Raw genomic sequence first — 26,719 nt, forward strand, 5'->3', positions numbered from 1 at the left:
CAGATATATTAACTAAGATACTTTTCAGGAAAAAGCTTGAGCTCTACAGTAACTTGGCCAGAATGAGTTCCTTGACCAAGATAAGTTTCAAATAAAATTGCTATGATGATGAATCTCCTCTTAATGGAACTGAAAGGAGAGATTGATAGGAAAATAGTCCAGCCCTATGTAATTGGTTTTGGACCAATCAAAGGTCATGGGCCTTGATCTTTCTTTTTACATAGAGCTCTAACTATTTAATAAAAGAGGTGGGGTTGTTTTAAGGTAGTGTCGCAAACCTAGAAGAGAAAGAAGAAAAGCCAAAAAAAATTAAAAAAAATAGAGTTGGTTGAACAAAAGTTGATTCGTGATCCGATTGAGCTAAAATTTCATCAACAGATTTATGATTCGGAGTTCTATGTTCTGAACGGTGAAGATTAAGTTTGAAGGTCTCTAAGAATAAATCCATAGTGTATTTGTTGAGTCACCTATTTGGTGAGATTTCTCTAATTATTTATCTATAGTTGTTGATTAGCTCTAGTTTTAGCTAGAGAAGAACTTTGTATATCCATTATTTGATAGTGGAGATTTTTTTGGTGGTCTGTGATTTTTTTCTCTATACTATAAGGTTTTCACGTAAATCTTAGTGTGTTTTATTTTTCTTGCATTTTTTATTATTGATTGTTGTCTATTGCTGTGAGTTTATTGCAATATATTGTTTCTGCATTGTTGTGATTATTACTTTAGGCCCAACCAAAAGAACTCATTTTTTATTAAATAAATGAGTTTAATTGAAAGAGTTTGTATTGATAACTTAATTTTTATCTTAAGTAAAGTTTGAGTTTAAAAAATGAAATTTAATCAAGTTTAAGCAAAATTCAAACCTCAAATTTAGAATCGAGCTTAAACTTTTTACTATTTCAATTTGATTTGACTCAGTTACATTGTTAGGTAAGAACCTTTTTAGCTGTTGACCACTCAATGTTGAAATAAATACATGAAAGAGTGTAAAATCCTTTTCCTGATATTTGCTATGAGGTGATCATCCTAAAAATCATAATAATTTACATATGATAATTAGATTATCGTGTTTGATAAGCATTTTGCAATCCTACGCTACTATGATCTTAAATCAACGAGAGTGATCTGATCATTATTTTGAAGGGTAAGCTAATTTTCATAAAAAAAATATGAAAAATTTTTATCATTGAGATGAAATAATATATACAATCGATAATAGTCAATTTTATCCATTTTATATGTGAATTAAAAAACTTATTTCTTCTCAAAATATAATTATTTTATATTACAAATTTTTTACTCAAAATTAATTTGTATGCTTTGTTTTAATCTTTTTAATATTTTATATATAATATAATCTTTTTATTTTGTTGTTGTAATTTTAATGGATTAGTTTTTTTAATTCAAATATTTATTACATAATTTATATTATAAAAATTAGTTTACATATCAATAAATTTATTTATTAATTTAATAATTTAATTATATTTTATTATGAAGGAAATAAAATATTATTAATATTTTACATATTATTATTTTTAAACAATATTAAAATCATTAAATAGTGTAATTATTATAATATGTATAATTATTTTGCTTAACTCCACTTTACTCAAACTTTTGGCATGATTTTTTGAGATACAAATATGACTTGATCCAAAATTTTATTGTATTAATAAAATGTATTTTAGTTTCAAAAAATATATGATGTATTTTATTTAATTTCAGTTCAAAATTATTTTACAATATTAATATTATAAGTCTTTTAATATTTTTAATTTTAAGTATTTCTATTTTGGATATTATTTAACATAAAGATTTTTATTGTTTTAATAATAAATAGCATAATATTATTATTTTAATAATAAATAATTAAATTGACATTATCATTAATATTTTATAATTTTAATAATGAATATTACTTAATATAAAAATATAATTATTTCAATAATAATTTTAATAGTGTTTTAATATTTTATTAATGAATTTACTATTTTTAATTTTTATATTAATAGTAATTATATTTTGATATACCATTTTTAATATTTCAAAATTTAATATAAATACTTTTTTAGGGATAAATAGTATTGTTTTAAGTATTTAGTATTAATATAATATTTGTAATATTTTAATGATAAACAATTTCGACATTTTAATAATAAATAATTTTTAATATTTCAATAATAAATATTTTAATATTTTAATAGTTACAAAAAAATTACTATTTGCAAAAGAGCATATATTAAAAAAAATCACACAATAAAAACATTTTTCACTAAATCATCTAAAAGCACTTGTGATCCTTAAACTTTAAATCAAATTTTATTTTGATCTCTAATTTTAAAAAAAATTCTAATTATATCCTCTGTTCCTCAAAGTTGTACTATTTTGATTCTTCAATCTATAGAGCTATCTATATTGATGATATGTGCCTATTAGTACCATGTAGATTAGGCGTGTAAAAGAGTCGAGTCGAGCCGATACAGTAAGAAGCTCGAGCTCGAGCTCAACTCCTAAATCGTGGCTCGATATTCGGCTCAAATTCGATCGAGTTTTATTTTCTTAGCTCGAACTCGATTCATAATTGAAATCGAGCTACTCGAGCTCGCTCGATTAATATATAACAATAAGCTTGATTTTTATACGCGATAAAAGCTCGATTATTTGAGCTCGAGATCGAGATCGAGATCTTTTATAACTATTTTTTATCAAACCTAATAATATTATATTTTTAAGATAATAACAATGACAATAGCAACAACAACAATAACAATAATAATAATAATTTATACAACAACTAAATCCAAGCAAATAAAAGTCTCATCAAATGATTCAAATACAACACATAAATAAAAGACATAATGAAACTTAGAAATTAAAGTCCTAATTGGAAGAAATTAAATATCCAAGCAAATAAGGCCACAAATAAGTTACAACAAACCAACAACAATACATATGACGCCTTTACAATATTATTTCTTCAAATGAATATTGAGCTCATATTGTTTTTCAACAAACCTACACAAAAGAATAATTACAAAACAAACAAATTATAATTAACAATTAGAATAATAGTAAAAGCACCCATGTAAAAAAAAATTGTAATACAGATCACAATCACTCATGCAGAAAATATTCATTTGTTTAAATGACTAGATCTTTCTATGAATTAAAACAATGGGGGGGCAATTATGAATAGATTTTCCTACTGATGAATGTAAAAGGTATCTCCATACGTATGCAAAAGCATGCAATGTAAAAGTAGGACATCACCAAATCATCCTTCAGCTGAAAGAGAGGTGAATCGAATAACCCACCAATCACCCTAACCATAATCTTTCATCTATTTGGAACGTTTCAACTTTTAAGGCTTCAGCTTCTGTTGAGAACTCGTGAACAAATCTGTTGGCTTCATCGAGTTCTAAAAATATTTTTGCCTAACAGTTTGTGTGTATATATATATATATATTTAGATTTATATTTTTGTGAACACCATAGTTTATATGTGAACTGTGAAACAGTATCATTATTCTATTTTAGGTCCATGCCACGCTTGATGGATACTATTTTACTAACTTTTTTTCCAAATAGCCGACAATCAACATCATTGTATATTAATATTTGTTTTACCAATAATGAATTTTAAATTTATGCCAACTATCACCTTATAATAACTTTAAATTTTTAACATTAGCATCAACATGGATTGTATCTTGTCAATTGCCCTATAATCAAAGTAGAAAACTATAGACAGTGTTTTGTCAATTACCTTAACATGAATTAAAATGAATATCTCATATTAATTTTTACAATTATACTTGCCTATTTATTGTTTCTATAGCATTTACCTCAAGCCTATAGAAATAAGTGTTAGGTCATATTCTAACAAATATAATATGTATAAAAAAGAAAAGTGTTCTTATCAAACAGTCCCTAAGAACCCAACGATGAACTAAATCAAAGCTCAAATTATAAATATGACTAAAAAAACAAAGCCAATGACCCTTTTTTTTTTTAAATAATATGAACCATCCAAAAGTTTTTCTGCTGATAAAACTTATTGTGCAAGTCTTGGCCCAATTTCAATTACTTTCAGGCTAGTAATATAGAGACAGCATGCAGAAAGTCACGAAGGCAAAACAGAACAAAAACAGTAGGAAGAAAGGCATAGCAAGCAAAAGGGCATGAATAGAATAGAGACAGCAGGCAGAAAGGCACAGCACGCAGAAAGGCACGAAGGTAAAACAGAGATAGGATGCAGAAAAGCACAAAGGTAGCACACACACAGCACGTAAAAAGCCATGAAGGCAGCACGCAATAGCTTGCTCCAACTTTGATTTGTCTTGAATTTGAGTTGGTTTTGGTCTAAGTTAGCTTCAAAATATTGGAAGAGAGTGGGACTCGGGAGGAAAGGGCACCGTAAGGGTTTTACGATGATATGAAAGAAACGGGGAAAAAGAGGGAAAAATAAGACAAAATTTTATATGTTAAGGGTAAAATAGTAATTTTATAAATAAAATAAAAAATAGATATAATAGAAAAGCTCGATTAGGCTCGCGAGTTATTCGAGCCAGGTATTAATATACTTGAATTTGGTTGGTTCGATAAGTCAAGCTACTCGAGCTTGAGTTCAACTCGATAATTATCGAATCGAATTTGAGTTTTAATCGAATCGAATCCGAGTAGCTTGCGAGTATTAATATATCATTTACACCCCTAATGTGGATGACGTTAGGTGGCATCTTACATAGCAAGCGAAAAGATCTAAATAAAATTTCACTTAAAATTTAAGATAAAAAAATGATACAATTTCAAATTTTTTCTATTTTAGATATATTTTATAGAATATTAAATATTAAAATAATAAATTTTTATTTTTCTAATAATATAATTTATTAGTTACATATTTTTTTTTCTTAGAAAATATATTTTCAAAAATTAAAATTAAGTTAAAATTTTCAAAATCCTTTTGAAAAAATTCCATACCATTTTGAAAAATTAAGTCAAAATTTTTATATTGGTTTAAAAAAATTAAATAAAAATTTCATATCATTTTAAAATGTTAAATAAAAAAATTCATATAATTTTTAAAAATATATTTATTAATCTATTCATAACAAATTTTATGAATAGATTCTTTATTAATATATTTTGAATATATTCCTTATTAAAAATTTATATTTATAACAGATGAAAAAATAAAGAATTATAACGGCCCTTACTTTCATTGGTCCAGTAAAGGGGAAGAAATCAAATTATTGAAATAATATTTTCTATTTTATATAAATATAAAATTTTTAATTAAAAATAGATTCAAATTTTTTTTTTTAGAAAATAGATTAATTGATATATTTAAAAAATGATATAGAAATTTTACCTAATATTTTATATATGGAGTTTTTATATAATTTTTTAAACAAATATAAAAATTTTTACTTAATTTTTTAAAAATGATATCGAATTTTTAAAAAAATGATTTTAAAATTTTAACTTAATTTTAATTTTTTAAAAATCTATTTTCTATTTAAAATATTATTGATAAATCATATGATAAAAAATAAATTTTAAAATATAAATCAATTTTTCTGTAATTATAATTATTTTTCTTTTTTTTTTCCAATTTTCTTTATGAAAATATATTTGAAAAAGAGAAAAGGAAAATATATTTAAATTTTTAGTAGAAAATAAATTTTGTTTATAGAAAATAATACTTTCTATTATGATTTATCAGTAAAATGATATTTTAATATAAAATAGATTTTTTGTTTTTAAAATAATATGGGTTTTTTTCTTTTAAGAAAGTGACTCATTTAATTTAATTTTGGAAATTTATTTTCTATTAAAAACCAAAAAAAATTTAACTAAGAAATTATATTATGATAAAAAATATAAAAATGTTATTGTAAATTTAATATTTAAATATGTATATCTTAAATATAAAAAAAAAAAATTAGATTGTAACATTTTTTGTCCCTAAGCAAAATTTTATTTTGGTCCCTAATTTCTATATTTATCACATGAGATGCCAATTGAGTCATCTATATGATATTAGTTGACATTTACTATTAATTTAGATGGTTTCATAAACAAAAGATTAAATATGGCAACATTAAATAATTGAAGATCCAATTAGAATTTTTTAAAAATTAAGGATCAAAATAAAATTTAATTCAAAATTTAATGATTACAGATGCTATTAATTCAAACAAAAAAATTTATATTTCAAAAGATATCAATGTATTCCAAAAATTATTTTCTAAAAGCCAATTTATATGAAATAAATGGCACCTAAAATAAAAGAATTTCATTTCTATGCTACTTGCATTCTAATTTTAATTTTTTATTTAATTTTAAATATCATAGACAATATAAATTTGTGAGTTTTGAACATATATTTAAGAATTATATGAATAATGAATTGTAGTAAAGTATTTTTTTTATGAAATTTCAAGCATAAGAGTAGTTACAATTATAATAAAATATTACATACATATATAAAAAATCACTGAATAATCAAATAAAAAAACCAACCAACAAATCAAAATAAAATTAGATAAATCTAACATAAAATTGAATCAAACCCATACATACTAAAATTTAAACTTAAAACCTCAAAGTTTTAAAGTCTGATTCTAGTCATTAAGCCAAAACCTCAGTAACAAGTATTAGAGCAAAATTAAGTAACAAAACCTAACAGTTTTTTTTTTTTTTTTTTTATGAGGTCTTAGGTTTAATTCCTATTGTATATGAGTTTGTTTAATTTTATGTTGAATTTGTTTAGTTATGTTCTAATTTATTAATTAATTATTCAGTGATTTCTTAGATATAATACTTGATTATGATTATAACTTCTCTTATACTTGTAATTTCATAAAATAAATTTTTTTTTCAGCTTTGGTGAATTTCAAATCATAGGTTTAAATTGACTTGTATAACTTTTGTTTTGAGAAATACATAAATATATGAACATAATATCAATGGTTAAAATCCTATAAAGTTTGTGTTTAGGATCATCCAGCCCTACCATACGAGGTTCAATCATAATAAATATTGGCAATCAGTTGCTTAAGTTATTGATTATTATTTTAGATACCTATTAGGATAATTAAGGCTGCAGTAATTAGTCGTCAATTTAATAAAACAATTAATTAGTTTCTATTTTAATTATAAAACCATCATATTTGCAAAATTTATCTATGTTTTCCATACCTTGCCTCGTTATGGAAAAGCTATGCACAAAATTAAGGTAGTGGCAATTGGATACATGATTTGGAAGGTAATTTGATACTTGAATTATAATCAAATTTTTGATTTGGTAATCACAATTAATTATTTGAACTTTATTTTTGTTAAATAGTTTGACTTAAGAGTAATTCCAGTATAGTAAAATGCATAATTATCAAAATTGAATTGGATGGTTGATCAAATTGGTTAAATTGATGATTCGACATCTAAACCAGCCCAATTCCCTTAGTAGATAGAAATTGTAATTAATTCACTTCAAACTGTATTGAATCAATAATTTAATTAATAAATCGGTAAATTGGTTGATTAAACCCATTGGATTTTAAATTTGTTAATAAAATAATTTTAAAAGTTATGATTAACTTAGTTTTATAATTGAAAATACGGGTTATTGTATTATTTAATTAAAATAATATATTTTAAAATAAAATAGAAATTAAAAAACTAAAATTTAAATAAAATGACATTACTCTCTCTACACTTTACGCACAAAAAAATAAACTTAAAAAAAAATATGCACCTTCGTTTTTCTTTTTTTTTTTTTTTGAGAATTTTTTTTTTTTTTTTGTGTTTTTCAATTCTTTAAGGTGTTTACTTATGTTTGGTTATTTAACGTAACAGATTGAATTATTTGACTGGCATTTTGAGATTTTGAGTTAGAAGTTTAAATTTTAAATTTATTTTTGTAAGTTAAACTTATTTTATATTCATTTAAAATATATTTTCATATTCATTATATTATTTTTATGTGTTTTAATTTTTTAAGTATGAAATTATCTATAATAAAATTTTATTATTTATCACATAATGAATTAACTTTTTGAAATATTTATATTTTTAAAAATATTTTTATTAATTCAACAATTGACTTAACAGGTAAACCAATTATTTAATAATCCAGCATTTTAAACGGTTCATTCTCGGATTCAGTTTTGATAATTATAGGCAAATGATTGATGTGCCTAAAAATAGCTAATAAGAACATGTCCCACGTAAAAGAAAATCATGCCCCTAAGATATCTATTCAATTTTTTTTATTTTTGAAATTAAAAATTAAGAAAATCCAAAGCAAATAAACAAAATTTAAAAAATCAAAAATCAAAAAATAAAAAACAAGGAAATGGAAAGAGGAAAGAAGAGGCAATGGAAGAGAGATAAAACATTGGAGAAAGGGCATGCCGCAGTTAGTTCGGTTACTGCAGGCCAAATTGACATCGATCTCCCTAAAGCTATGGTTCCTAACAATGGTTTGGTTGGACCAAGCTAGATGGAAGTTGATATGCCTAGCATTGGTCAATAGTTAGTCCATCCTTTTCTCTCGCTTGTCTTTCTGTATTTTTTCTTGTTCCTATCTTTCTCTTTCCATTATTTTAATTTTTTAAATAAAATAATTTAAAAAATTAAACAAATAAAGATAATGTGACTTTTTTAAACACATGATGTGTTTTCATTGATTTTTTTTGGACAAATCTTTTATGTGACCAATTGAGTTAGTTTTAGCTGCAAACTGATAAATAAAAGCAAGTCCAAGTATCTAATGTATATATTTTAAAATTTTAGGTACCTAAATGAATATTTAGTACAATTCAAACATCAAAGTAATTAACATCAATAGCTTAGGAATTTAAATGCTTTAAAATTAAATAATATCATGTAAAAAATTAGAAAGTTTTGGCTTATGGCCTCAAAACTTCTACTCTAATGTTCTTGATTTGTTTAAGGGTAAGATTATCTGTTTAACTCTGAAAGCTTGTCTAATATTTATGAAAATTTAAACAAAAATATCAAGTACATTAAACGTGCTTAAGAAAAAAAAATTAAAGTTTGTTTGAAAATGGGATGAGTCATGACTAAAGCATTTGAAGTTTGAGCTTTATTCGATCCATTTTTCACTTATATAATATATATTATTTTATATTTATATATATTGTGTAATTTATATTATAATAAATATATTATATTATAGTATTTAAAAAAATAGTAAGCTATCAATGTTTTAAAACCTAAAAAAAATCATTTTTAATTGTGGATTTTTTGGTTTTTATTAATTGTGAATTGTTAAGAAATTGTGAGTTTCTTGGTTTTTTTTTATTGATCGTGAATTATTAATAAATTGTGGGGTTTTTTTGGTTTTTTATTGGTTTATGAATTTTTAGTCACTGAGACAAGTTTGAATTTTTGATTATTTTTTGCTTTGAATTTTTGGTCTTCTAAGAAAAATGGGTTTTTAATTTAAGAGTGTTTTAAATTTAAATTTGCATCAATTAATGAAAGCTTGAGGTATTTTTGAGATTTACTAAAAATCTATACCAATTTTGACACCATTATCCTTTTTAGTAATGATAATCAACTTTAGGATTATAAGTGAAAAAAAAAAAGAAATTCAAATATATAGGAATGTAAGTGGGATTTACTATTTTTTAAATTTTATGTATATTTTTAAGAGTAAACTCCACCTACATTCCTCGTGGTTTGGATTTTTCCCATTATAAACAGCACAAGAATCACTCTATTCCGCTTCATTGTAAGTTTAGACTTTTATCAAACTCAAGGTATAATCTTGTTTGAGATAACTTATTCTCTACTATTTTACTTTAAATACGGCTCCATCAAGCATCTAAATTAAAAAGCATATCTCAATATTCAATTAATTGAATGCATGTATATTTATACATATTATAGAAGCAATCCTTTGCCTCTGTTTTGCTGGATAGCTCATTAATGTTAAAAAAATAATGTGAACGATGTTTTGGGAAGACATAGTGTTATTTGAAAGAGAAATATTCTAGATGGAGAAAAGAAAGGGAAACAACTTAAAAGGCTGGGGAGAAAAAAATGGAGGAAAAAAAAGGGTTAGGGAATATGCGAAAAGAAAAATGATGACGAATGCCAGTATGTTTGATCACCTAAATGATAGATCAATTCTTAGGGTTTTATTTTGGGTATCTTTTATTTTTGGAAACTGATTGATTCTTCGGGTTTTATTATTGTAATGGTAGGTTTATAAAGGCTACTAATCTTCATCGATTCAATACCAATGTTGGATCAAAATAGCAATAATAATAAGAAACCGGTTCCATCTTTGGATCTACAACAACCCAAGAATGAACAAGAAAAGATAGATAGCTCATGCAATCTTGATCCAAGCTACATTCTTTTACTATTGCTTGCAATTTTTTTCTTCTTTCCCTTTAGTCCAGACATAGTAGAAAGTTGAAAGTATCATTTTTTAACTTAGAAATCACTTTACTATAATTCTATAGAGTTAACAAACCAAAGCAGTTGATAAGTTTGGGAACGGATGTTGTTTAGGTGGGATTACTTTATGGCTGATCTTTTAGGAGAATCATGGAATCTACACCTCTAGTGAAAGATTTTGGCAATGGGCCTTACTCGATTTCCTTTTAGGTTCATCTTGATTTTTTTGGTGAATATAATCTCACTGTCATTTTGGTTTTTAGGCATTTTCAAGGTTTTAAATTTTCACCTACAAGATTTGCTTTTGATAGACAGCTATGACATATAGGGATCAAGTGTTTTTAGGATTGAGCTCAATTGCCAAAACTGTAAATTTGTCAAAAGTTTGATTTAAGTAAAGATGTTTGGTTTAAGAGAAGGATAAGACATGGAAAAAATGAAAATTGTCAAATTAATAATGATGGTAGATATTGGTGCCTAGCACTAGATTTCCCATGTCAAAATCCATGGTGCATTGGTTCATTAGGAGTTTTAGAGAGTAATGGCTGGGTATACTCAAGCCATTGTTCATTTTAGTTATTTTCGATTGATTTGGCTTGGGATTGCTTGAATAATAGGTGGATTTTCTTCTGGGGTGAGTCAAATCATGTTGATACCATAAAAAGTATGCTTAATTTTGTCTTAGGTTTGCCTGAGATAAAATCAGTACCCAAAAGGTTTGACATGAACTTCTCAAACCCAATGGATCCCTCTCAAATAGTTTGAATTCATTACAATAACTTTGACAATTTGTGACAATTTTTCTTAGTGATGCATTATATTTCATCATGCAAAGTATGTAAAAAGTGATGAATAATATACTTTGTCACATTTTTATATTGTTTTGATATTTTATATAATGATATATAAAATCGTCACATGATAACGTTACCCAAATCTTGTCGCCAAATTTAGTAGAAAATTTTTTTGTGATGTTTTTTTTTTATTTTAGGTGATGTTATAATTTTGTCATAAATTTAAACTTTTATATGTGACAAATTTTTTTTAATAGATTTTAGGTGACATTATTAATTTTTGTTACAAACTGAACACTTTAGTTAGCTATTAATGACATTGCTATTTCATCATGTCTATGTACTGCATTATATGATGGTAACATAAATGTCACAAACTTTTTCATCAAGTTTTTTTAAGGGAAATTTTTTTATGGCATTTTTGTTTATTTTAGGTGATATTATAATTTTATCACCAATTTAAAATTTTATCTGTGATGAATTTTTTTGATAGATTTTAGGTGATGTTACTAATTTTTATTACAAATTGAATACTTTGGTTAACTATTAATGATATTGTAATTTTGTCATGTTAATGTATGGTGTTATATGACGATAACATAAATGTCACAAACTTTTACCACCAATTTTATTTGGTGAAAAATTTTTTTTCTAACTTTTTTTTAGGTAACGTTATAATTTTGTTACCAATTTAAACTTTTATCTATGATGAAATTTTTTTTGATAGATTTTAGGTGACATTATTTAATTTTTGTCACAAGTTGAACACTTTAGTTAACTATTAATGATATTGCAATTTCGTAACATCAATGTATGGTGTTATATGATGATAACATAAATGTCACAAACTTTTACAGCCAAATTTATTTGTAGAAAATTCTTTTGAAACATTTTGGATTTTACTTAGATTATATATATATATATATATATATCTATTCAAGAATATAATTTTTAATTTTTATTGAGCACAATTTATTTAAGTATGTATTCATATATAAAAATTTTCTAATTAAAAAAATGGATTAAATATTACAAATAATAAAAATTTTAAAATATACAATTTGTTTAGAATTTAAAATAAATTTTAAAAATTTAAAAATTTCTAGTTTAAAATTTTTGTTAAAAGAAATTTTTGAAAGCAAAAATGAATCTTAAATAGAAAAAAAATTTTAACTAAACTTGAACATACTAGTAACTTTTAAGTAAAAAATGAATTTTAAATAGTTATTAATATCAATACAAAAAAATAATTTTAATTGAAGTTTTCCTAAACTACACCCTAAGAAAAATGATACTATTTGACACAAATTTAGAATTGTTTGCTCCTTAAAAGCTTAAAAGGGGCCCAATGCCATTTCAACACTTTTCGATGCCATGGTCAAGTTCTTGCTGATTGCCACTAGAAAATAACTCCACATTTTAAGTTATGGAATGCTTTTTAAATCTTACAACTCGTTGCCTAGAGGTTAGAGTAAAGTCCATCTACGATCTAATAACTTAAAAACTTACAATCCTGCTTCACTATTTAATAATTAATAAAGTACTACTATTAGAAACTATTTTGGTATATCGAAATTGTCTTATTAGTTTATTTTTAAAATTTTATTAATATTCAAATACTTAATTAAAGATTTCATAATTTTGATTTTTTATAAGTAAATTTACAATTTTAATAATTATTAACAAAATATTTATTGTTAGCTAAAAAAATTATGTTTTTCATATATGACCTTTAAATCTTATTTATTTTAATATAATCTATTGTTAGAAACTATTGAAAAAGAAAACAAAAAAAATATTTGGTTGGAGTTAAGCTAAGTATGTATTCCTATATGAAAATTTTCTAATTAAAGAAATGAATTAAATATTACATATAATAAAAATTTTAAAATACACACTTTGTTTATAATTTTAAAAGAAATTTTAAAAATTTCTAATTTAAAAATTTTGTTAAAAGAAAATTTTTTAAGTAAAAAATGAATTTAAATAAAAAATTTTAATTACACTCTAGTAACTTTTATACAAAAAAATAATTTTAATTCAAATTTCCCCTAAACTACACTGTTTAAATTTTTTATTAGATTTTTCATGTTCCTTCCAAAATCCATGCTAACAATCTTATGGGTTTTTTTGGCCAAAACTATCTCACCTTTATAGACTGTTTTTTGCTCTCCTATCTGGTTAATTACGTTGAAACCATATGTTTTAAGCTCAAACTGTACTAGAAGCCACTATCCTTTACTATCCTCAAACCATTCTTCTCTACTCTCTGGTTAGATGAAGCAAATTTAGCCGACATTGATCGATAGAAGCCTAGGTTTGTATTCGATCTTCATTCTTTAGAAAATATTTGTTTGTTCATGTTAATCTTTGGTTTTAGGTTTTCTTTCGAATATAATAAATTTGAAAATCTCAGTTTTATTTGAGAATAAAAAATGATGGATAAAAAGTTTTTGAAAAATAATCCCAATTTTAGGAAATCTTCTATTCTAGTTGTATGACACAAATTACTTGGCCAAGATTAATGTTGTATGCATATTTCTGATGCTAGATGATGCTAATGTATGCCATTTCCTCCACTAGGCTGATCTCTTCATTTTTCTTATTTCTCTGTTTGGCTGTTATTTCTTATAGTTTCCCTTTAATTTTCTTCATCTAAAGTTGTTCTAAATAATGAAACCAAAAGTAATAAAATTGAAGAATATATTAAAATTTAAGTGGTTCACACATTAAACTCGCATGCATCTATAAAAGAAAACATTTTTTTTACTAGTTGTCATCTAAAGAATAGTACATTTTAATTAAGGTTACCAGTAAATTAGCATAAAGACTTATGTAAACAAACAAGTAGTAATCACTCATAAAAGGTTATCAAATAAGTTGTTGTTTCTAGGAAAGTAAGAGTTTCTCATATAAGAAAGAACTTACAACTGTAGGTTTTCAGAGAAAACAATCTTTCATTCTCTATTTCAAAGAAAACAAAGCTATGATTTATCTAATTCGCTCATTTTATATTTATTTAGCAAGAGAAGGAAACATTCCTTTTGAGACTTGTCAGTTATCTTGATGATGCATATTTTCACATATTAGGGCATGTAGGATCACTTAACTCATGAAAATATTTGACGTTTCATTTAAAAATTTTTTCTCCTTTGATTCATAATACTAGTATTAGTAGTTATTACTACTCTTTATTAAATGATGGCACTTCAGTTAAACTTTAGTTGAACTTCAGTTGAATAAAGTAAAGTGTAAACTAATGGTTTTTAAAGAAGTATCATGTCTATAAAACAACTACCCAAATTAATATAAAAAAATCAAATTAAATAAAGAGTACCTTTGAATGATGATATTAGCAGCCGCCTTACTTCATGAAAGATAAAGGACCAACAGTTTAACTTCATCATTATAGGCATTAGCAATAAATTATGTTTTTGTTAACCATGTAACTTACTAAAGGAACAAAGTTCTTCAATAAAGCATTATTACCAAGGTGGATGTTATGCTATAATTACATACTACTAAAGAAGAGATGGCTGAGTAAAAGAAATAACTGAAAATGAGGTTAAAAAAGAATTGATGTAATCAATGAGTAAACAAAGATACATCCAATAATTTCATAAAAGTTGTTATAGCATAAATAAATTACTGTAAACTATATCATTTCTTAAACTATACGTTGAGATGTTTCATTGGCCAACAAGACATTGATATAATGATAGGCATAATAGGAAAAGAAAAGCTTTACAATGAGTAAACCGATATGTTGTTCCTACTCATCTTATTACAATACACATCAAAGGTTTCCACTTCTCACATAAGTTCTAATAGTTATTTATACTCTTTATTAATTATTACTATGTTTGTACGAAAGTTTGCTGACGTAAATATATGATTTATTGACCACATATTATTTTTGAATTAGATAAATAAATAATAGTAAGAGTTATAAATGATGGCACGTAAAAGAGAAAGATAACATGACATGACATAAGGTACATAGCAGCATGTAACAAGGGCTAAAACTTTCAACTCATGTGAGTTTTTTTTTTTTATCTGGTTGGTGTTGGTTTCATCGTTTGGTTTTGGGAAGGATTGATTGACCAATGCAATAAGGGCATTAACATATTCGTACAAATTATCTTTTAATATCATAAGGTAGGTAGTTAGAATGCTAAAACTAAGGTTAATGTGTGTTTCTATCCTATTATATTATTATGTAGGATAATGGATGTTAGTATGGGTGTTAATAAAAGGCTATGCTTTGCAAGATTATCTTCTATTTATGATAATGAAACTACGAATTTGTTCTGTCACTACTATGTAACTACTAATTGAATCGAATGAGGTCAAAAGGCCAGAAAGGAAGACTATAGTAGGCAAAAGAGTAGTGAGTGTTATTGGAGGTAAAGGAAGTAGGAGGTAGTAATTGGAAATGAGAGGTAAAAATGGGAAGGGGTAGGACGTTGCATGTAGAAACTATGTAAGATAAGTGAGAATCGAAAATCATACGTTTGAATTAGGAGTTGAGTCATTGGCTAAACTCCTAACAATTTCTTAAGTGCTAGATTGAGATGTATATGATTATAACTCTATAGGCAATATCTTTGTTTCTCATTTTGCAAGCACTCTTTAGCAGATAATTTCAATTACAAAAGTTAACATTTACTTAACTTGCATGGTATGGAGTTTTTAGTTGCTTAAAATGCTTTTAGCTTAAATTAGTTTATAAAAAATTGCATATCTTAAGTAGTATGTGTCATATAGTGGTCTACATATATAATCAAGGCACTAGTCACATTATTATTAAAGCATTGCCAAATTCAAAATTTGGAGTTGAGTCTTACTGGTGTAGTGTTGTTGCTTATTGCATCTTCAAGTGAAAATATTTGAAAGATGCCATTTATGGCCATTTGAAGTGGTTAAAATTATTGTTCCACTAGTTTGATTGAGTTATTTTATGAAATTGATCATAGGTAGTCTATTTGTGTCATCTTTAATATGGGTTTATAAGGACATTTTAGACCTGCAGTAAGGCTCAAAATTCACCTAGGCATGTTAATAAGGCTTACTTCAAGTTTCGATGTTTGCCAATGTTCTAGGTCAGGATGACTAAATGAAGATGGCTTTTATGTATTCAATAAATTATTAATGATAGTTGTAGTTCATAATTCAATTTTTGTTGTAGGTGGTTTGAAGCTATCTATTACTATAAATTTTTTGAACAATCTTGAAAAGCTAAAAACTTAGCAGTAACAATTTTTTTATTCAAGCTAGATGTGAGAAAATTATATAATTGGATTAGTTTATAAGGAATTGAACTAGATAAATGTTTGACACCTTTTAGATTACTAGATGTTATAATTACATACTACTTAGATGCTAGACTCAAACAATGGAGAGTAAGTATGTCCTCCATAGCTGCAATGTTGCTTTAGTTCTAGTGGAGATAGGTATATTGAATTATGTATTCTTTTACCATGTCTATAAACTATCGTATCATTGTGATATCCCCTTGCATTGAAAGCCAAACTTTTATTTGTTAAACTAAGCTATCTCTACTATTTATTAAGAAGATAGTCTTGAAACTAACAACAAACAAGGATTTGCCTTTCTCGTCTAGAGAAAGGGACTCATTAGGATATTAGAGCCATAAATCGTTAGACATAATTTGAGTGTGTTTAGAATTGAGAAAGATAAAAGAGTGCCTTTATTTAAAAGAGAGAATCAGAACTTGCATAAAAAATAGCCATAGCTTTTTATTTTTTGGATGATATATCAACCATATAAAATGGCATTAATACAGTGCCAAATTTTGCACATAAAAGGATCAAGTTTGTGATTTCAAGGTTTTGTTAATGTCTTTCTGTCTTGGTGTTGATTCTTGATCAAACCATCATCTTCTTTATCTTCTAACCTTGTTCCATAGTGAGTTTTTTACTTTTCTTTCTTTCCCATCTATTCTTCAAAAAACAAAATTAAAACCCAATTTATCTGCTTTACAGTGAGATGGTAGTACCTACCACTAAAACTATGGCTACTATTATCATGCTTGGAAGATTAAGGTTATTTTCTTTCGACAGTAAATAGTTAAGCTTGCTTAAATCCCTACCTCACCCCTCTTCTCTCTTTTTCTCTTTCTTTCTCATAGATAATATGAGATGTCACCTTAAAAAAATTATTGTTATTCTTATTAAATGTGTAAGTCAGTTGTCTGGTTTTCAATGCTACTATATAAATTAGCAGTAGAATACTAAGATTATCCCTTGATTAATGATTGATTTCTAGTCAATGACTCACTACTCAGAGAATAATAGATGGTCAATACTTGAAGCTCAAGCAGCTTATGTAAGAAATTTCAAATTAAGAGTTATAATTTTATTATTATAGTAGGATTCTTTGAGTTAACCTAGATTTCTTTTTAAATGCAAGGAGAAAATGGTGGAGTTACAATTAGTTCCTACTGAAGAAGGAATAGAAACTAAAACTATTGATGCTATAGTGGATGAAATGCTTAGTACTAGGTTGGAATACATCAAAAGACTTGGATATAGGCTAGAACCTTCTACTAAAACTTTGTCTACAAGTGTTGCAATCTTAGAAGAAAATCTTAAAAGGACACAAGAAAAACTTTAGCAATATAATAAACTTTTAGGTTCTTTCAAGCTCAAATTGAAGCTATGACAAATGCTTTAATAGCTACTAGAATCCAAGTGCCCATCCCTAATTTCTAGGTATATACTTCAATATACTTCAATATATCTATGTGCTCATAATCTATTAATTACTATTAACATTTTTTTTTTGCAATAATTTTTTTTAGCTGTGCTAGCCATTAAATATTAGAGGTTTGTAAACATGCTAGCCATTCAAGTAGGTTGTTCTTCAACTAGCAATATTTCAAATGTAGGTATTACTATAAGTCATATAGCTTGTAAAGCCTTTTGGTACATTGATTTTGTTGTGGCTGTGATGTTGTAAGCATTATATATTTAGGCTTTATTTGATACCTAAATCAAAAGTGAGAATTGGCACTTTTTTTATCACTCAATTTTTAAAAATCAATTGATTTTTATTATTTACTGAGTCTTTATGAAGTTTACTTGTCAATATTTTGACAAGACTTGTTCTTTTATACAAGGTAAGGGTTTTATTTAAAAATTTGATATGCATAAAATGGATAGTTTACTTTTTATATTTGTTTAGATCTTATTGTATATGTTGTGGTTTGTTTTGATATTTGCTATTAATTATTAATTGTAGCTTAAAGTGACACATTTATAACAACACAATCGCATTCAATAAAAGATTTGGATTGAGAGCTTGAAAAGAAGATTTCAATGACTACCTGTTTCATAGTTTTAGCACTATTTGTTTTTTAAACAATATTATTTTTATATGACTTTAGGGTAGACTTTAAAGAATGTACTGCATTTAAAAACCAATTTAAATATTTGATGGATTTGTAAGAAAACTACATTGGATTATTCTACAAAAATGACTATGACAATTTTATTTTATGTATAAAATTTAATGACGTTAATTGTGTCACTAATACTATGATATCATTTATCTTTCATCACTAATATATCAGATTTTAGTATTTATTTTGTAAAGATTATAAATTTTAAGGACCTTTTTTTTCATATATAGCTAACAAAATCTAATGTCACAAAAAAAAATAAGGTGACGTTTTATTTTATTGTCATGTTTAACATTATCTTACAATAATTTGTGATGTTAATTGTGTCACTAATACTATGACAATTTACCTTTCATCATTAATATGTCATATTTTATCATTTATTTTATGATGATTATAACCTTCAATGATGTTTTTCTTCATAAATAACTAATGAAAACTAATGTCACAAAAAAAAGCATAAGGTGACATTTGATTTTATAGTCACGTTTGACATTATTTTATAATCATTGGTGACGATAATTATGTCACTAATACTGTACAATTTACTTTTCATCACTAATATATCAGATTTTATTATTTATTTTATGATGATTATAGCTTTTAATGACTTTTCTTTTATAAATAGTTATCGAAAACTAACATCATAAAAAATAAAGTATAAGGTGACATTTGATTTTATTGTTACGTTTGACATTATCTTACAATCATTAGTGATGATAATTGTGTCACCAATATTGTGATGATTTTCTTTTTATCACTAATATATCTGATTTTATTATTTATTTTGTGACAATTATAGCCTTTAATAACTGTTTTTCTTAAATAACTGACAAAAACTAATATCACAAAAAAAAACATAAAGTGATATTTGATTTTATTGTCATGGTAGATTCATAATTAGTGAAGATATTTGGGTATCATCACATTAGAACTTTAACGATGGTGCAAATGTGACGAATGTCATGACATTTAATTTTTTGTCACAGAATATATGTGGTGATGAAAAATAAATATTTGGTGACATTATTCTATATGCCACTAATGGCCAAATTTGTTGTAGTGATCACTAGCAGTTTCAATGGTCATTGGAATTGAACCCAAAATTACCTAGGTTTCGATTTTTTAAAAGATGAAAGGTTCAAGAATTTGTTGAAGAAGTACTTTTTAGAGGACACAGTTCTAGACATTATCATTATGAACTTTGGCATGCATGATGCTGTTCATTGGTCTAACATTAGACCATTTTCTCATAAGGTAGAGTATGCATCATCATTTTGGAAAAAAGTTATGGAATTGGTAAAGTAAAAAGGGTTAGTAGTGCTAGAAATCATTTTTTACACCACAATTGCAACTGGTAGTTATGCAAGATCTCTGGCATTTAATCCTAATAAGATGGAGGTGTTTAATAGGGTGTTTTTAAAGAAATCAAGGTGAGCATGGCTAGTTTTCGATGTGATTGATAACTTCGATATGACTTTTACTTGGCATTTTGACAACAAGTGCAATAATGAAGTGCATTATGGAAGGGCTCCCCTAAAGATGAAATAGAGAGATGGCTAGATCGGACACTAGTACTTTGTTGATCTCGTGTTATGCATGTGCTGCTTAATGTTCTATGTGCAAGATAGTAGAGCAAGTGATAAGAGGTTTACTAGGTGGACAAAGCTCAAAATGCAGTGACTCCTTAAAGTCATAGAAATTGTAGGTAGTGTTTGACTATAGATAAACATAGCTTAGGTTGTACTATGAGGCAAATTTATGAGTTAATGAGTTCCATTCCCTATGTTTAATATTGGTTATTTGAGTAAAGCGGCATTCTTTATTTGTTTATTAATTTATTACTAGCTCGAGTTTGGGTATGAAGCTACCTTGGTATTTTCTTGGATTGGACCTTAGAAGAACAAGTTGTACTTGAAGACAGGTAAAAAAAGAGTTTTTTTTTTTTTAAATTTAATATCAATTTTTACTCTTTGATTTTCAATTCAACTTTTTACTATTTATTTTTTTATGAATTTAAAGAATGATACAAATTCAAATTTTGATTGTTTATTTTTTTGTGAATTTAAATATTGATACCTTTATGCGTTCAATTATAGTGAATAGAGGCGGGGCTGATTGATTGCTTCGAAAACCAAAACCTTAGCTCTATCTCAAGAGCTAGTACATCACAACAATGTTTTTCCAAATATTTTCATCATAAAAAAGGTAAATAAAACCCTAAAACCACAATAAAGTAAAGATTTTACTTATATCGTGGAGGTTTTCATCATCCCAGTTTGTTTCATTTGAGCATTTATGTTAATTTCATGAAACAAGCTATGGAAAATTTGAGGTTTTAGTTTAACTTGAATGAAAAAATTAGGAATTTTAATTTTTAAAGTTTTCATTTTTGGCCCATTAAGAGCAAAAAATGGTTTTATTTATCGTCAGTTAAATGAAATGAATGATAGGAATTTGAGAAACGATTAGAAGTTTGATAATTTAATTTGATTTTGGTAACATAGTTTGATAATTTGTTTAAAAAAAACTTTTTTTTGGTTTGTGTTGTAAAGATGAATCTATAGATGGGAAAAGGTGGTAGCTTAAGTCAAAGATAGACTCTGTGTTACTTACATTGGCAAAGGAAGATTAGGTAATTCCATTAAAATGGTTCATAATAGAATCGAATATGGTGATATGCAATTAATTTTTGAAGCTTATGATGTTGCTAAATAGGTTAGGAAGCTTTCAAAGATGAATTAATAGAGATTTTTTACAAAATCAAGCAAGAAGAGCTTGAAAGTTTCTTAATTGAGATAACATATGATATTTTAGAGTTAAGGATGAGTTGGGAGATGGGTATTTGGTGGATAAGATTTTGGATAAGACTAGGGTGAAAGGGATTGGGAAATAGGTTGTGCAACAAGTTGCTAAGTTGTTTATTGTTGCTCCTATGATTGCTACTTTATTAGATTGTAGGTATTTGAATAGGTTGAAGAAGAAAAGAGATAATGTTACTAGGTTTAAAAGAAGCAAGATTGAAATAGGAAGTTGGGAGGTTAGTATAGGGGATTGATGAGAAAAAATTGATTGATGATGCTAGGAAAGCTTTGTGTGCATCGAAGATATGTAGTTATGCTTAAAGGATAAATTTATTGAGACCTAAGAATATTGAAAAAGGGTGGAATTTGAATTTGGGAAAGTTAGCTAGGATTTGGAAATGTGGGTGTATTATAAGGGTCGCATTTTTGGATAGGATCAAGAAGGCTTAATAGAAGAATCCCAATTTAGCTAGCTTGGTTATGGACCTTGAGTTTGCCAGGTAGATTATGTTGATAGTTTAGAATGTGGCGTATTCTACATTGGATAGAAAATTTTAATTATTGATGAATAAAATTAATTTTTATATTAATTTTATTCATATTTTAAATAATTATGTTTGAACAAAAATAATTATTATATGACAAATGGTTATAACTATTTGAATATAAATAGATTATTATTCATAAAGGTTATGATTATACAAAAGGTTGCAACCATTTGAATAGAAGTTTATGTTTGTTCATTCATTATAAATATATCTTTTAGTATAACTATTTTCACTACTTCTTATTGAAGAGTTTGAGGCTTTGTTATATCTTAGAGGTATAATTGCTTCTAAGAAAATATTTTTCACACCTCAAAATCAAAATTCTTTTATATTATTCTATTCTTTTATTTATTTTTTCTAACAATTTAAAGGTAATTATGAAAAAATTTTATATTTCATATTTATGAAGATGCAAGAGAAAGAAATTTAGAAATGCATTCGTGAAATCCGAATTCTTCAAATAATTATGGACAAAAGGAAATAATTCTCTATCTACATATCATATAAGTTTTTCTTTAATTTTTATTCAAAATTAGTATGGCATTAATTCATTATTTGATTTTGTTGCATGAATCCAATTTCATGATTGTTTTTCATATTACTTGGGCTTTTGGAATTTATTAATTATGCATTCCAAAAGTTCTATTGAAATGGATTTTTCAAAATTATGGCCAGTAGTAGTGTGAAATTAATAAGGTGAATATATTGGCATGATTTATTTATGAAATTTTATGTTACTATTTCAAATTGAAAGTTTGGCCAACAAATTAGGTTAAATGTGATATTCAAGTTTAAATGCAAAAGGCACATCATTAATAACATTAAAGGTTATTTCTAATTACTAATAATTTGAAGGCAATCCACCAATGTCTTATTAGCCATGTTTATGGATTTAGAAAGTTTTATTTTGGAATGCTAAGAAGAAGATAACATGGTTTACAATTAAAACAATTTAAATAAAGTTTGTTTTAATGTAGATAGAGATTATAAATAATTATAAGGATGTATGGGATTATTATGCATAGATTAATTAAAAAAAGGAAAATGCACAAATCTCCATTGCTTTTTATAATTTCATGGTAAGAATGTGTATTGGTCATGTACCTTTGATATGTGAATTTGATAATGATGTTTGCTTACAATAGCCTTAATCCTTAGAGTTGATCACTAAATGAATTATCTATGGAGAAAGTGGTATGACTCTTAAATGAATAATGCTTTTGAAAAGTTTAAGAATTATTTATATATAAATAATACACAAATAGTTTTTCTTAATGGTCTTTGCATAAAAATGATATTTGTTTAATTTTATTTGATAATAATTATGGCTTGTATAAATGATCTACATCTCATGATTTTAGTTTTGAGAATAGTAAAAGTATAAAATTATATTTTCTTTGAAAGTCATGAGTGATTCAAAGATTTTGTGAATATAAAAAAAAATTTAAAATAGCAAGATGAATGTTATTTGACCCATTTAGGTGATGGATACGGTTTTTCTCATGGTAATAAATTGGTGAATGGTGTCCATGATGAAATAAATTCATAAGTTTCCATGAGTTAGGCATGAAAGTTTCAAAAGATACTATAGAAAGAATGAGTATACTGAAAAAAAATTGAAAGTAATTATATTCGACATTATTCTTATTTATGTATACTCTTATGTTAAGTTTAAATAAAAGTTTTGGAATTTTTATGAAAAGAAAATATTAAGATATAGAATATTTGCTAGTTATCTTTCATTAAAAGGGGATTTAGAGGCCTTTTACTTTAAAAAAAAAAACCACAAAATAGTAAAAAGATAAATGAAATGGCAACTTGATTAAATATATATGATATCTTGATAATTGAATGGGACATTCTTTAATAAAAGAATGCATATTTGCAAATAGTATAGGTGATATGAATCAAAAGAAATAAAATTACCAACATAGTATTGTAAGATTTTATAATAATTTTATAAGTAAATTATACAAGCTAATAAGTTTAGTACACTTATTAAAGTAAAATCATTAAAAAAAAAGTCCTTATATATTGTAAAAGGACTAAAATAGTTTGGTCTGTCCATTCAGTTTATCCAATTATACTAAAATAATAATTGTATTAAAATAGATAAAAGCGTAAAATAGAATGGTTGAAATTTTATATTAATGAGTATAGAGTTATAGCCACAATCAATACCATTTATTTCTTAAAATGATAAAAATGAGGCCATAATATCTAGAGCATATAAATAATATGCAAAATGAAAAGTTTGGATATATTAGCTTGAAGTAATTATATTAGAGAATCAATGTCAAGTGAAGGTAATTAGCATAAAAGAAAATTGAATTCCAAGATATTTTGTTAATAATACTATAAGTAGAATAGATTTAAAACCTTACCATTAGACACCAATAATGGCCAATTTTGAATTAATAGCTTCTAATTACAAAGTTTAATAGGTAAAAACAAGTTATTGTTATGTGTCTGTTAAGCATTAATAAGATCTATTCAAATTTTAGAGACTAGTGCAATCCATTACATAGGGAGGATGGGTTTTTATACTCTTAATATAGTTTATTATTTAAATATCTAAAATAATGGAAATATAATGAAAACTCTACCTATATAAACATAGAAATGGTGTCGTTTTAATAAGAAGAATTGGGGTCTCTTTTGTAAATGTTTATGAATAAGATAAGCACATAACCGTAATAATGTTAGAGCAGTTATAAACCTGTGGTAGAAGAATAAATAATATTATATGTGTTATATCTTCGATTCTAACATTAAGATTTGAGGTTTAATTTGTAGATACCATCAACTTCGTTATGATTCTAGGATATGTATGCTAATTAAAGGTTTAAATTTAAAGATACCTTCTTGTTTTTATAACATTTATTTATGTGAAAGATTAAAAATGAAGCACCAAAATTCCAATGTAGTAGGGATTGCTGGTAGTTTAGAATATGGTGCATCCTACATTGAATAGAAAAATTTAATTACTGATGAATAAAATTAATTTTTGTATTAATTTTATTCATATTTTAAATAATTATGTTTTAACAAAAACAATTATCATCTGACAGATGGTCAGAACTATTTGAATATAAATAGATTATTATTCAAAAATATCATGATTATACAAAAGGTTATAACCATTTGAATATAAGTTTATGTTTGTTCATTCATTATAAATAGATCTTTCAGTATAACCATTTTCATTATTTCTGATTAGAGAGTGTGAGTGTTTGTTGTATCCTAGAGGCATAATTCCCTTTAAAAAAGTATTATTCATGTCTCAAAGTTAGAATTCTTTTATATTATTTCTATTCTTTTATTTATTTTTCTAATAGATTGTTCAAAAGCAAGCACCTTGGAGAAGAGTTATGAGATTAGCTATCTCTAATGGGATCAACACACTAGGAATGTACATAGACTATGTTCCAGTAATTATATAATTGATAGAGCTTCAAATCCTCATATATAATTAATATATATATATATATATATATTTTTTAATTTTCCATAAGGCTTCGATTAAGGGCCTCACTTGGCATAAAATTCGCAAAAATCCCAAAAATAATAAAATATCATCAAAATTTCAATGAAAAAAAACCTAAAAATTTACATTAACAAAAATGAGATATGAAATTTTTTATTAAATAAAAACATTGATGCCAATATACACTTTATCAAATACAATATATATTGGTTAACTATCAATTTAATGTTACAAAAGAATAAAGTTTATAATTATATTAATTAATTATAATTTAAATGTCAAAATTGATTTCATTTGTATGCTTATGCGTTATTTTAATGAATTATATATTTTATTTGAATTTACATTAAGTCTTTTAATTTTTCTATTCATTGCTTGACATGTCAAGCAATTAACCTTTACAATTTTTTTTATATATTTTTTAATTTAGTTAAGGATCAAAACAATATTGTTTATATATATATATATATATAATTTTTAAATAGTTTTTTAGGTTAAATAAAGGTTTAATTGAATGAAACTCACACCTTTTTTTATTTCATATTTTCCTTTTGAAAAGAAAATTAAAAAACCAAAATCTTTAATAAAAAAGAAAGAAATTTTGATTTTTTTATAGAAAACAGCCTAAAACATATCAATTTACTTATTATTTACTAAATTAAATTAAATAGTAAAAATATTTAATTCTAAAAACTCTTAAAATAAAAATTTTGAAAATATTATAATTGAATTTCTTTTATATTTTCATGCATTAACAAAAAATAAATACAATTAAATTCAAATAATTTATATGATTTTAAAATAAAAATGTGATTCCAGGTGTAACTGAACAAATTTTTTAGTAACATATTAAATAAAGCATAAAAAAAGACATACTCTAAAGTATATGGCATACTTAATGAAACTAAATCTCATACTTGAGAATTAACCTAATCTTACTTCTACATGACCTAGCATAATCAAACCAATCAAAACAATCACATTTATAAAATATTGCATAAAAATAAATCATAGCATATGATTTTAACATACTTATTATGCAATCTCTAAAAAATAAATTTATATGAGATATTAAAATATAAAAATCTATCCAAGTCATCATATATACTTAAATCTATATGATGAATGTTTCACGGACAGTCACGCAAAAAGAAAAGGTTTAGATCTTACCAAAATGAACCTGTTTAAAGGTTTAAAAGACAATCAAAGCTTCAAAACTT

The 26,719-nt window shown here is 25.1% G+C and overlaps 3 pseudogenes; all 3 read left to right on the top strand.

Moving 5' to 3' along the window:
• The first annotated feature begins 8,365 nt into the window (after nt 1-8,365).
• LOC111318457 (uncharacterized) lies at nt 8,366-11,227 on the top strand (annotated as a pseudogene).
• Nucleotides 11,228-19,704: 8,477 nt separating this feature from the next.
• LOC149520109 (uncharacterized) lies at nt 19,705-20,291 on the top strand (annotated as a pseudogene).
• Nucleotides 20,292-21,249: 958 nt separating this feature from the next.
• Nucleotides 21,250-21,968, top strand: LOC111318458 (6-phosphogluconate dehydrogenase, decarboxylating 1, chloroplastic pseudogene; annotated as a pseudogene).
• The last annotated feature ends 4,751 nt before the right edge of the window (nt 21,969-26,719 follow it).

Source organism: Durio zibethinus, chromosome 2 (genome assembly GCF_047325235.1).
Source record: "Durio zibethinus cultivar Kanyao isolate XHJ-2024 chromosome 2, ASM4732523v1, whole genome shotgun sequence".
Taxonomy (NCBI): Eukaryota; Viridiplantae; Streptophyta; class Magnoliopsida; order Malvales; family Malvaceae; genus Durio; species Durio zibethinus.